At 43.2% G+C, this 12,485-nt stretch overlaps 1 protein-coding gene across 2 annotated transcripts in view; it reads left to right on the top strand.

The window, feature by feature from the left end:
• Nucleotides 1-8,046: 8,046 nt before the first annotated feature.
• The window catches only part of PAQR8 (progestin and adipoQ receptor family member 8), a 51,792-nt gene continuing 47,353 nt past the window's right edge, over nt 8,047-12,485 (top strand). The window contains exon 1 of one of the 2 annotated variants that reach the window (XM_006170440.2): nt 8,047-8,187. The gene's annotated coding sequence lies outside the window, so the exon portion shown is untranslated. Of the gene's footprint in view, nt 8,188-10,977; nt 11,113-12,485 lie in introns of those variants that run through there. The other variant, XM_006170439.3, reaches the window with a different exon arrangement.

Here is a 12,485-nt window from a genome sequence, read left to right as displayed (position 1 = left end):
CAAGCAGAGGTGATCTAGAATCTCTTTGCCGTTCTGTTGTGATCGCTGGTGCAGCAGATTCAGTAGATATGCTAGCTCGTTTGTTGGAGGCTATATTATCAGTAGAAAATCTTCATTCCCTGATAAATCTAGTTTGCTGGCACCATGTGGAACCTTCTGCTGAAGTTTCCTTGGTTAGATTTATTCCTGGGTATCTTATACTTTCTATGGCTATGGTAAATGGTAATACTTTCTTCAGTTCTGTCTCTGCTTGTTGGTTGTATATAGAAATGTTATGGATTTTTGTAAGTTGATTTTGTATCCTGCCACTTTACTGTATGTATTTATTACTTTGAGGAGTTTTTTCATGGATATCATCGGGTCTTCTATGTATTCAATCATGTCAACTGCAAACAGATCATTTTAGCTCTTCCTTCCCTGTTGGAATGCCTTTTATTTCCTTCTCTTGTCTGATTGCATTGGCTAGGTCTTCCAGCACTATACTGAAAAGGAGTGGAGAGAGTGGGCAGCCTTGTCTTATACCCATTTTTAGTGGAAAAGCTTTCAGATTTTCTCCATATAGTATAATGTTAGCTATAGGTTTTTCATAGATGGCTTTTATTATGCTGAGAAATGATCTTTCTATGCCGATCTTCCTGAGAGTCTTAATCATGAAGGGATGTTGTATTTTGTCAAATGCTTTTTCTGCATCCATTGAAATGATAATGTCGTTTTTATCTTTCTTTCTGTTAATATGGTGTATTATGTTTATGGTTTTGTGTATGTTGAACCACCCTTGCATCCCTGGAATAAAGCCTACCTGGTCGTGATGAATAATCTTTTTTATATGTTGGATATGATTTGCTAGTATCTTGTTAAGAATTTTTACATATCTTGCTGAGAATTTTTTCATCTATAGTTATCAGAGATACTGGTCTGTAGTTTTCCTTTCCTGTTGTATCCTTACCAGTTTTGAGAATAAGGGTGATGGAGGCTTCATAAAATGAATTTGGGAGAGTTCTTCCCTTTTGGATCTTTAGACATAATTTGAGTAGAATAGGAGTTACTTTTCTCTAAAACTTTTGTAGAATTCAGAAGTGAAGCTCTCAGGACCTGGACTTTTATTTTGGGAAGTTATTTATTGCTGATTCAATCTCATTGCTTCTTATGCTTCTATTTGAGCTTTCTATGTCCTCCTGAGTCAATCTTGGTAGATTATATGTGTCCAGGTTTTCTTGTTTGTTGGCATATAGTCGTTCATAGTATCCTCTAATAATGTTTTTGTATTTCTATTATGTCTGTTGTAATATTTCCTGTTTCATTGCAAATTTGATTTATCTGGTTCCTTTCTCTCTTATTCTTAATTAGGCTAGCTAACGGTGTGTCAATCTTGTTTATCTTTTCAAAGAACCAGCTTTTGCTATCATCTATTTTCTATCTCATTTATTTCTGCTTGAATCTTTATTATTTCTTTTCTCCTGGCATTTTTGGGATTTTGTTGTTGTTGTTTTCCAATTCCCTGAGGCATGATGCTAGGTTGTCCATTTGCCACCTTTCCGTCTTTTTCTTATGCGCATTCGTTGCTATGAACTTCCTTCTTGTGCCTGCTTTTGCAGTGTCCCATAGAGTATGCACTCATTATCATTTGTTTCCATGAATCTTTTTATTTCAGTCTTAATCTCTTTGGTAGTCATGATGTCATTCAGGAATAGGTTATTTAGTTTCCATGTATTTGTGTATTTTTGAGGGTTTTTCCTGAAACTGATAACAAGTTTAATTCCAGCATGGTTCAAGAAGATGTTGGATATAGTTTCTATGCCTTTGAATTTGTAAAGACTTGTTTTGTGCCCTATCATGTGATCAATGTTTGAGAAGGTACAAGGTACCATGTATGAGTGAGAAAAAGGTGTATTTTGTGGGTTTTGTGTGGAAAGTTCTATCGATGTCCGTAAAGTCCATCTGATTTATGGTCTCATTTAGGTCCTGAAACTCTTTGCTTATTTTTTGTCTCATTGATCTGTCTAAAGGAGATGATGGGGTGTTGAGATCTCTAACAATTAGTGTGTTGCAGTCTATCTCTCCTTTAAGATCTAGCTATCTTTCCTTCACATATTTGGGTGCTCCTGAATTGGGTGCATAGGTATTTATAAGCATTTTGTCTTCTTGATGAATTAGCCCTTTTACTATTATATAATGCCCTTCTTTGTCTCTTCTTACTGTTTTTGTCTTAAAGTTTATTTTGTCTGAAATCAGTATCACAGCTCCCCCTCTTTTTTGGTTTTCATTTGCATGGAATATTTTTTCCAGCCATTCCCTTTTAGTCTATGTATGTCTTTATCTATGAGATGGGCTTCTTGTAGGCAGCAGAGGGTTTCTGTGGTTGTTTTGTTTTGTTTTGTTTTATCCATTCAGCCAGTCTGTGTCTCTTGATTGGGGAATTTAAACCTTAACATTCAATGTTATTACTGATATTTCTGGACTTGTCCCTATCATTAAGTTGGACATATTCTTGACTGCTTTTTGTTCTCTTATTTCTGTCTGTCTATCTTTAGTTTTCTTGGTATAGCATTCTCTTCAGAATTTCTTGGAGAGCTGGTCTGGAGTTGGTAAATTCTTTCAGGTTTTGTATATCTGAGAATGATTTTATCTTTTCTTCCCATATGAAAGATAATCTTGCCAGGTATAGTATTCTTGGTTGAACTTGTTTTTTTTCCTTTCTTTTTTTAAGAATTATTTATTTAATTTTATTTATTCATTTATTTATTTTAATTTGATGAGAGAAAGAGAAGAAGAGAGAGAGAAAGAGAGAGAGAGAAAGTGAGAAAGCAAACCACCAGGTCTAGGACTTGAACCGTGGTTGGCCACGTGGGAGTGTCCAGCACCTTAACCACCACGCCACTGACTGGTCTCCAGAACTTATTTTTTCATTTAACAATTTGAATATATTTCCCTATTCTTTACTTACTTCCATTGCAGGGGTCCAGTTTTAGCCTGATGGAATAACCTTTGTAAGTAACTTAATGTTTCTCTCTTGCCAATTTTAGTATCGTCTCTTTGTGGTTTTGGCCAATCCGGCTCTGATATACCATGCAGAGGATCTTCTTGGGTTGATTCTATTTGGAATTCTTTGTATTTCTTGGGTCTGAATGTTTGAATGCTTCTCTAGACTTAGAAAGTTTCCTTTCAGGATTTTGTGGAATAGATTATCAATGCCCTTATTAGTTTCTTCACCTTCTCAGATAACAGTTATTCAGATGTTTGGACATTTAAAAGTATCTAGTATTTCTCAGATATTGTCCTAATTTTGGGGGGCTATTTTGTCGGTCTTTTTGGTGATTTTTTTCTAGGTCAGAGATTTTTGTCTTTTACCTCTGAGATTTAATCTTCTGCATGATCGAATCTGCTTTTAATGCTTTTTTTTTTGTATAGGTTTTTGCTATAGGGCGTGTGCGCTCACCAGAAAGGTAGAAAGAGACAGAGACAGAAAGCAAGAAATCACCCCCACCCCCCCCAGGGAGATGGCCACATTGCAATCCCTTCTCCTCTCGGGATCTTGGGCACATACGCACACACGCCCAGTATGAGTTTAAGTCACCGGGTCTGGGACTCAAACTGTGGTTGATGACATGGGAATCCAGCAACATAGCCAGTATGCCAACTGCTGGTCCCTGCTTTCAATACTTTTGAGGGAGGTTTTGATTACCTGCATTATAACCTTCATCTCTAATAGTTCCATTTGATTCTTTTTAATTGTGTCTGATTCTTCTTTCATATTGTGGAAGGACTTGCTCATCTCCTGGAGTTCAATGTCTCTTTTCTCTGCCATTTCATAAAGTTTTGTCACCATAAATATTCTGGATTCTTTTCCTGACACTTTGGTAATATACTCTAATTTTTCCATACTTGGAGACAAGCCACCGTGTTCCCTTATCGGAGAAGTATTACCGGTTCTCTCATCCTTGAGGCTCTTCTGTGACTTAGTCCTTTGGCAATGTATTCGCTTTTGGCTAATCTGTTGGAGAAGATTTCTGTAACTATGAGCTTGTGTGTTTCCCTTCACTGTGAAATAATTCTGTGCTAATTTGTCCCTACTATGATGTTTTGCAATGTAGTAACCACAGGAGGAGCTTTGAGAACAGATTTATGAAGAGGACTTTCTTCTTGCAGCAGGTTCAGTAATGGGTGAAGATTTCTCTGAACCTCAGATTATTCAGATGGTTGGCTACTGTGCACCTAGACCTGTCTTTTCTAGTTTCTGAGGTCTGGAGGGAGAGAGGTGCACTGTCTGGGCACTTTTCAGCAGTGAAGTGGGGCCCAGAAAAGGGCAGCACATGCCAGAAATAGAGATGCCTGTAGTTGCTCTGTCCTTTTCTAGTTTCTGGGGTCTGGAAGGAGAGGGGCATGGCTGGGTGCTTCTCAGCAGCAATGCTAGGCCTAGAAAAAGGCTAATTATTATTATTTTAAATTTGACTAGAGAGAGAAAGGGAAAGTGAGAAAGCAAGCCACCAAAGGGAAAGAGAAAGCAAGTCACCAGGTCTGGGACTTAAACTGAGATTGTGGGAGTCCAATATCTTAACTACCACACCACCTACCAGCACTGCAAATGGTTTTAACATGTGAAATAAGAAAAATAAATAAAGAGTGCATTCATTCCATAGAAGAAGCCAAGAGGCTGTTAAGGAAACTGAGCTCAGGCATGCAAATAAATAACCTTGGAATGTGGACCTGGGCACATTCCCTCTTAAGCTCTGGGCCTCTGAGATAAGGCACCTAAAATAGTTTAAGATGCTACCAATACTCATTGAACATTTTAGACCAAGGACATCCTTATTGTCCAAATACATTCCTCCCCCTATTTTTTTTTTAAGAGGTTTTCGCTATAGGGTGCATGCGCTGGCCAGAAAGACTCAGAGAGACAGAGAGACGGGGTGGGGGAGGGTGGCCATGTCACAATCTCTTCTCTTCCATTCTCCTCTCGGGATCTTGGGCACACACGCACACATGCCCTGTGTGAATTTAAACTACCAGGTCTGGGAACTTGAACTGCGGTCGACTACATGGGAGTCCAGCGATGTAGCCACTATGCCATCTGCTGATCCTCCTCCCTTCTCTTAATTAGTAAATACACCAATGTGCTAGAATCACTGGCTCCCATGCTGATCCCAAATACCAAGATGACATCTTACTCCTCTTATTGTAGAATTCAATCAATTACTGATGTATAAGAATCCTTGCTATAGAGTGGATAAATGTAAAGCTTTGACTAATGATTATGTAATTCCCTCTCTATTTGCCTTGAAAATCACCCTGACGCCTGTAAGACCCATTTTCAAGAGTGATGAATTTTGTGATACCCCGGCAATTGTCCTAACCCTGGCCCAAATAAACTTTTTTGCTTGACTCAACTTTTTCCAGCTTTCTTTCTAGGTTAACAACTGCACCATGCTTCCATTTCTCCATGTTACAGCAAGGCTACGAGTTGCCACTCATTTTCTTCTTCACGTCAATGTATGACATCATTACACACACTTTGAGCTTCTTGCCGAAGTGATGCTATGTAAACACGAAGCAGAAGTTTTACCAAAACAGTGACAGTGTGGTATGTATACAACATAAAATAGACCAAATTATTTAGTTAAGATTGGGACAAAGATAGCTACTTATTTTGTGTATCTATTTTAAAATCATTTGTATATTGCCTGTGTTTGTGGCTTTCAAGGGCAATGTGAAAGGGAAATGATGGCTGAAAGAATGTGGGTTGAATTAGTTTAGCATTTTCCTTATTGAGGAAATGCTGTGCTAGCCAAGGTTTTGCCTATTTCCAGCTTTCAGAAAAATCTCAGGTTAATTTTTTTTTTTTTTGGCCAAATGGGAGCGTTAAATGGAGAAAAATCATCTGAATTTCTGTATACCGAAGGCCATCGTGACCATTATTAAAGATCCATCTGATAGGCTTTTATTATGATGCAAAAATAGCAAAGTTATTCTAAGACGCTTTTTTCCAGTTACCAAAGCATAACTTTTCCTACCCAAACTGAAGTAGACTATGACCTCACAGTAGAAAATGGAAGATGCTAGTGTGAGATGCAAGCAATTTTAAAAGGCATGAAGGAAGGAAAACCATCACTCTTACCTAATGGCTCTAGACAGCACCAGATTTTATAAACAAAATCCTCTGGCACACAGATCACAATACCTAACACCCAAGATGGTCACACCTGTCTATTTAAATTTTAAATAAAGGGTGAGAAGGAAGCAACATTTAGCATTGAGAATGAATGAGAGGACTTAGTAGTTTCCTTTTAAGATTTTTTTCACATTTCGTATGGGGGAAGTCTCAGAAAGAGTCAATTACATTTGTCAGGCTTATTAGCTGGTACAGATAGCTCATTTTAGTTGGCTTCAGTCTTTGTCTGGGCCTTAGATATGTTGACCTGTAATTTTATTTCTAAGGTAGCTCTGAGTAGGAAATAAGAAGGTTTTTTTTTTAATTTCTTTTTTTCTTTTCAGTTTGCTACATGGTGTGCGTGCTTGCCAAAGAGAAAAAGAGAGAGAGAAAGTGAGAACTCACCCCCTGGTGTGTGTGTGTGTGGGGGGGGTAGCAGACAGTGGATGGCCACTTGCAATCCCTTCTTCTCCATTCTCCTCTTGGGATTTTGGGCACAAACACCTGTATCATTTTCAAGCCACTCAGTTTGGGACTCAGTAGACTATGTGGGTCCAGTCACCTGTACCTCCACGCCACCTGCTGGCCTGGAGTTTTCACCAAACTCCTTTCCATTAGCTCTGCTGTCCAATTGTGATCTCTGGCTAGAAAAAGAATGTGAGTTAATACTAATGACTCAAGTTTTAGAGGACTCTAGAGAGCTCCCTGATGTTTGGGGGGGTGAAGCAGAGATGGAGGGGACAAAGCTACCAAAATCTTACTGTGACATTTCCACTAGTAATTATTGGTGCTGGGCTTTGATTTCTGTGGGGAGGGTAGCCCCTGAAGACAAGCCCATGAGCTCTTTCCTGGCTCTGACTGCTTCAAATTTACCATGTAAATGCTCAGAATCTAAATATTTCCACTTATGGAATTGATATAATCCTGCGAGATAACCTATTTTTTTTCCTTTGTGATGTTTTGAGGAGTAATCTATAAAATAATAGATTTTTTTCCTGAAAAGTAAAAATATTGTGTAAACACGAGATGTTGTTATATATATGTCTCTGAAACAGGGTGGTGTAAGGGGAGAGTGCTGGAAGTAAAATCAGAATTAGGACTGTCTTGAAAAAATGATGAAGTAGATGAACCTCTTAAAATAACACTGGTGCAGGCCATCTTCCCGGAATTTAATCGCTTTGTCTTCTCTAAATAGCCAAGAGGGCTTTTTAACAGCAAAGTCGATTTCATTGAATTGATGTTCCTAGTTCTTGTGTATTCTTCTCATGGTAAAATACAGAGAATGCTGTGGGTGAGGAGTAAGTCCGCGTGGAGCCCGCCTCCAGTGTGGGTCTTTGTTGCGAGGTTTTCCTAGAGGGCTGTGGAATGTGGATGCTGGGTAGAAATGGGTCGCTGGGCAGGCAGGACCGTGGCCTATGTTCTTCCGAGTCAGTCTTAGGAGAGGCGTGAGTCTTGTGCGGCTGCACCTCAGGGATGTGTGTGTGTGTACAAGGCCTTCGTGATGTGTTATAACGTGATTTATTTCACGGGCATGGTCCTGGATGTTCACACGAGGGGTGTAGAAACAGAGGGCCAGGATTCGAATCCGTGCGGAGATCGCAGAAGTTGTTTTTCCCTCTCCGAAGACCTTTGAGAAATGGCCCCGCGGGGGTGGGCTCTTGGAAGAGAAAGAGAGTAGTTACTGCGTTTCTTTCTCTCTCAATCCCTCGGGTTTCTTGCAGCTGAAAAAGAACTGCTAGGGTCTGAGCACAGCGTGGAAGGAAGCGGCGTCAGTCAACTTCCTCGCGAGGGGCCGCAGCGCGGCGGAGACAGCCGAGCCGGAGCGGATCTGCGCATCCCGCCCCCGGGCCGGGAAGGGGCGGAGCCGGGCGTCACCCCGACTCCCTGGCAGTCCCCTCCTCTCAGCCCCTCCCCCAGCCGAGCCCGCGGTGCATATAGCTGCGGCGAGAAGCTCGCGGGCAGGAGCCAGAGCCGGGAGTGCGGGCTGGGCCGGGCTGGGCCGGGTTGGGCTGCGCGCACAGGCTTGGCCGCCGCCCCTGCCGGGGCGGCCGCCCCTGCCGGTGAGTCCCGCGAGGGAGGCGCGGAGCGAGTTGTGCTGGGGCTCAAGACTGCGATGTTGGGGAGCCGCGGGGCCGAGCTGGGGAGGCGGGGATGTCAGGCGACGTTGGGGAGCCCGGGAACCCGAACCCGGAGTGGGGACAGAACCACAACGTTGGGGAACAGGAGCCCAGCGCAAGAAGTTAGGGCCCCAGTGCCGGGGAGTCTGAGCACCAGAGCCCGAAAGGCAGAATGGCGGGTCAGGATCGTGATGTTGGGGAACGCTGGAACCTGAGCCTGGAAGGTGGAGAGTGTGTAAGGACCACGATGCTGGGAAGCCTGAGCCCAGAGGGCGGGACAGTCAGGATGTCCTGTCGGCATTCTTGGGGCGCCCTCCGCAGGGTGGAAAAGAACGGAGCCCGGGGAGGGAGTACGGAGAGGAAGCCCAGGGCAGGCGGGAGGGGGAGTGGTGGCGATGCAGGGGAGCCCCGGAATGAGTGGGGTGGGACGAGGTTTGTGGCTTCTCCCAGAGAAGAGAGACAGGAGCTCCCAGACGGGAGGGTGGGGGGTGGAGGGGGTTCGAGGAATTGAGCGTGCTGAGGATGAGGACGGGGACGGCTGGCTAAGAGGCAGAGTTGGGATGGGGTGTGTTTGAGGCATGGGAACGCTCCGGTGGGAGTCAGAAGGCCTATGGGGCAGGGACTGTCTCACGCTGGAACGCAGTCCCCCCGTGGGAATGGGGTCATGGGCACCTCGAGAGGATATCCACTCGAGAGACAAGAGCGGACGCGGGCGGGTGAGGACCCCACACTCAGCAAGCTCGGGCATATTGGGAGCCTGCGGCAGAAAGTCCAGTGCACCTCGCTGACCCGGGGCTGGAGGCCACAGGGCACCGCAGTTTCCTGTGCGGTTTTGGGTGCTCCAGACACTGGCAGGGAAGCAGGAGACCCTGGTGCCTGGGCACAGTCTTAATCTTACCCTAAATTGCATCCCGTATTTCTAAGCTGGTCTAAAAGTAATTTTGCCCAGGAACCTGATGAGAAGAGTCTAGGCTAAAAAGAATAGCTGAGCAATGAGATTTCCAGTATCTACCTGTGTGTGTGTGTGCCTTAGGCATAACATACCATAAAGATGTGTGTAATTTTTAGATCCTCATACTTGCTCCTGTATTATTTCTGAGTATGAACTGGAGGAAAATCGGCCACACATGTACACACACACACAAGCCCACAAGAGCATGGCATTCTACAGTTGCGGGTACACAGGAACATTCAGTAGTTTGCGGGGGGGGGTTCCATTTTTCCAGTCCTATGAGGCTTGGGGGGGGCGGATGTGTTAGTGAAGGCTCCCTTTGCAGCAGAACTTAATGGGAAGTTACTTCCATGGAAGGTGGACTGCCTGGGCTACCCAGTTCAGATGGTCCACAGCCTGTACCCAGCCCTGAGCTGCTGCGCCCTTATCAGGTCAACCGGAAAGGGACCAGACTGCTTAGTACCTCAGTGGATCTGAATGTATTTGTTTGCTTTTCTATCATTTGTCCTGGGCACATGACCTCCTACAATTAAATTTTGTTGACTCTCTTACTATTAACGTATCCTGTATGTTAATTATGTGTGGTAATTAGTTTTATTATTTTATGTGCCAGCTAATGGAGGAAAACCTAGAGCCTGGAGATCTTACTCTGGATTTGTCCATTGGAAGATACCCTGGAGCTGTGGGATTTCTTCCTGGGCTGCGCATTTAGGTGCATCTGAAACACACTGAGACGAGCTCCCTGGGAGGACTAAGGTCTGTTTTGGCAACTAGCGCTTGTTGGGCCTGTTTCTTTTCCTTCATGGAGAATTCTCTTCCATAATTATGCAGGCTAACAGGAAACTGATATATTCGTTTTTCTTCTTTATTTATTTATTTATTTATTTTTTTGGAGAGGTTTTCGCTATAGGGCGCTTGGGCTCACCAGAAAGACAGAGAGAGACATAGAGACAGAAAGCGAGAAATCACCCCCCGGAGGAATGGTCACGCCGCAATCCTTCTCCTCCATTCTCCTCTCGGGATCTTGGACACACACACACATGCGCCCGGCATGAGTTTTAAGCCACCGGGTCCGGGACGTGAACCGCGGTCGACTACATGGGAGTCCAGCGACATAGCCATTATGCTAACTGCTGGTTCCCTCGATATATTTATTTTTCAAGTATCATTTTAGGACAAGCTTTTTTTCACTAAGGAGATATTAATATATATATATATAGTCAGAACCTTGCACCAAAATCTGCATTATCATTATTACAACAGCATATTTATTCACTTGGAAATGAAGCTAACTGATGCTTCCAATTCTTTGTCCTAATGTTAAACATGCCAATATTTATACATTCAACTGAATATTTCTTGCCTTCGGAAGCCTCCTCTTGGCAAGCTATGTACTAATTCTAGTGATCCTGTCATTGCTGAGAATAATTTGGGAGCTCATGCTTTGGAGTTGTCTTCAGAACTTCCAACACATTTCCAACTGAATCGCTCCTGGGACCAGCAGTTAGCGTAATGGCTTTGTCGCTGGACTCCCATGTAGTCGACCGCCATTCGCATTCCACGCCCTTATCAGGTCAACCGGAAAGGGACCAGACTGCTTAGTACCTCAGTGGATCTGAATGTATTTGTTTGCTTTTCTATCATTTGTCCTGGGCACATGACCTCCTACAATTAAATTTTGTTGACTCTCTTACTATTAACGTATCCTGTATGTTAATTATGTGTGGTAATTAGTTTTATTATTTTATGTGCCAGCTAATGGAGGAAAACCTAGAGCCTGGAGATCTTACTCTGGATTTGTCCATTGGAAGATACCCTGGAGCTGTGGGATTTCTTCCTGGGCTGCGCATTTAGGTGCATCTGAAACACACTGAGACGAGCTCCCTGGGAGGACTAAGGTCTGTTTTGGCAACTAGCGCTTGTTGGGCCTGTTTCTTTTCCTTCATGGAGAATTCTCTTCCATAATTATGCAGGCTAACAGGAAACTGATATATTCGTTTTTCTTCTTTATTTATTTATTTATTTATTTTTTTGGAGAGGTTTTCGCTATAGGGCGCTTGGGCTCACCAGAAAGACAGAGAGAGACATAGAGACAGAAAGCGAGAAATCACCCCCCGGAGGAATGGTCACGCCGCAATCCTTCTCCTCCATTCTCCTCTCGGGATCTTGGACACACACACACATGCGCCCGGCATGAGTTTTAAGCCACCGGGTCCGGGACGTGAACCGCGGTCGACTACATGGGAGTCCAGCGACATAGCCATTATACTAACTGCTGGTTCCCTCGATATATTTATTTTTCAAGTATCATTTTAGGACAAGCTTTTTTTCACTAAGGAGATATTAATATATATATATATAGTCAGAACCTTGCACCAAAATCTGCATTATCATTATTACAACAGCATATTTATTCACTTGGAAATGAAGCTAACTGATGCTTCCAATTCTTTGTCCTAATGTTAAACATGCCAATATTTATACATTCAACTGAATATTTCTTGCCTTCGGAAGCCTCCTCTTGGCAAGCTATGTACTAATTCTAGTGATCCTGTCATTGCTGAGAATAATTTGGGAGCTCATGCTTTGGAGTTGTCTTCAGAACTTCCAACACATTTCCAACTGAATCGCTCCTGGGACCAGCAGTTAGCGTAATGGCTTTGTCGCTGGACTCCCATGTAGTCGACCGCCATTCGCATTCCAGACCCGTTGACTTAAAACTCACGCCGGGCATGTGTGCATGCGTGCGTGCCCAAGATCCCGAGAGGAGAATGGAGGAGAAGGAATTGCGGTGTTCTTTCTCTGTCTGTCTGGCGAGCACATGCGCCCTATAGCAAAAAAAAAAAACAAAAAAAAAAACAAAAAAAAAAACACAAAAAAACAAACCTCTCTAACTGCATCGCTCCTTGATGGCAAACCTCCTTCAGATGGGAAAAAGCCGAACACTGGGTGGGGCCAACTTGGGCTTCTGAGGTAGGAAATCAAGGTTGTAGCATGAACTGTGTCCATTAAAATAATGAAAATTCTCTTGAAGCAATGGCAGTTCCTAAGTGCCATCCAGTAAGAGTATGGTGTATGTGGTTGGGATTTGGAAGTTCAGGTAGTTACCCTTCAGTGCCACGTTCATTTTGGTGTTCATGGTTACACATACCGTTTTGCTGATATTTGTGTACATTAATCGAGCCTACCACTTTACTGCTATACACTATGACACATTAAACTGGAGAAAAGCCTTTCTTTTCCCTTTCCTGATACCCTTTACTAGTCGGTG

This window comes from Tupaia chinensis, unplaced genomic scaffold (assembly GCF_000334495.1).
Source record: "Tupaia chinensis unplaced genomic scaffold, TupChi_1.0 Scaffold148470_1, whole genome shotgun sequence".
In the NCBI taxonomy this organism is placed as follows: Eukaryota; Metazoa; Chordata; class Mammalia; order Scandentia; family Tupaiidae; genus Tupaia; species Tupaia belangeri.
Note: the sequence above shows the minus strand (reverse complement) of the source record. Positions and strands in the feature narration are given on the sequence as shown.